Source organism: Sinocyclocheilus grahami, unplaced genomic scaffold (genome assembly GCF_001515645.1).
Source record: "Sinocyclocheilus grahami isolate Dianchi unplaced genomic scaffold, SAMN03320097.WGS_v1.1 scaffold1059.1, whole genome shotgun sequence".
Lineage (NCBI taxonomy): Eukaryota > Metazoa > Chordata > Actinopteri > Cypriniformes > Cyprinidae > Sinocyclocheilus > Sinocyclocheilus grahami.
In genome coordinates, this window is record NW_015506238.1 from 96551 (window position 1) to 98234 (window position 1684).

Sequence of the window (1684 nt, forward strand, 5' to 3'; positions counted from 1 at the left end):
ATTATTTCATTTTTGCAATCATTTAATATTTCTACATTAAAATGTTGTATTTAAACTTAACATAACTTATGCAAAATCCATCTATGGATTTTGTTTATAGTGATTTCATTTGATTGTTTATAGCCAACATGTTTTTTTATTCAGATTGAATTTATTACATTTAAGAATCTGACATAAAAGGACACAGATATGACTATACATTTTCATAATAATACATCTCTTTGTTTTTTTCTGCTCAGTGTTATTTCAGGGTTTTGATCTCTCAACTGAGAGATCACATCCTGTTTATTGTATTATAGTGACTATTTAATATTACATCTAAAGTTTGACTAGGCTAGACATGTTGCCTATTAATTGTATACAGTATATGAACCTGAAAGCATATTTAAATTTTGGTGTATTTTGTATTACTCCATAATAATGTTCTAGCTGAGGGCATTTGTAGTATGGGGCCCAAACATAACCTCAAGCCCAGGGGCCCCCGGCCCCGTAAGTCCTGCCCTGTATATAAGTATATATAAATGAACACACAGGCGAGTATTCACATCACACTTGTGATGTGCAAATGAGGACAAACCACATGCTTCTATTGTTTTTGAATAGAGCTGATTATAGATATTACAAACTTCCCATAGGCCTAGAAGAAGAACATTCCAGTGTGCCAACTAGTCTCAGTTGCTCATATAATTTATACGCTATATCAGGGGTGCCCAAACTCGGTCCTGGAGGGCCGGTGTCCTGCAGAGTTTAGCTCCAACTTGCCTCAACACACCTGCCTGGAAGTTTCTAGTATGACTAGTAAGAGCTTGATTAGCTGGTTCAGGTGTGTCTAATTGGGGTTGGAGCTAAACTCTTCAGAAAACCGGCCCTCCAGGACCAAGTTTGGGCACACCTGTGCTACATAGTAAAGAGAGAGAAAAAAAAAAAAGTATGTTGCCACCACACCCATATGTGTTTGTTGAGCACTTAAAGGGATAGTTCACCCAAAAATGAAAATTTGATGTTTATCTGCTTACCCTCAGGGCATCCAAGATGTAGGTGACTTTGTTTCTTCAGTAATGATGATTTTTAACTTTAACCGTTGCAGTCTATCAGTCATATAATTCATGGCAATGGTAACAAAATCTAAAAATCTATGAAAAACATGCACAGACAAATCCAAATTAAACCCTGCGGCTCGTGACGACACATTGATGTCCTAAGACACAAAACGATCGGTTTGGGCCAGAAACCGAACAGTATTTATATAATTTTTTACCTCTAATACACCACTATGTCCAACTGTCTTTGAGCGCGCGCAGGCATCCGGTGCGTGAGGTGTGTACGCGCTCTGGCGTAGTTTACACAAGCGCCGGAAGTGATCTCTCGTGTGTATACGTCACTCATTGTTTACACCGTGCACAGTCATTGTAGGTACGACGGCTAATCAAAATGGTACTTACTTGCGCTTATCTAGATTGTTCAAACCGACTTAAAACTGAAAGATTACGTTCTCTCGCGCAAACTCATTCGGGAGTGGTGACTTTCCACGTATTCCCAACTTCTGAGCCTGCTCGCCTGAAGTTATGGTTGATTGCTCTTCGGCTGGATATCAACACACCGGTTAACGTAAACTACGCCAGAGCGCGTACACACCTCACGCCCCGGATGCCGTGCGCGCGCCCAAAGACAGTTGGACATAGTG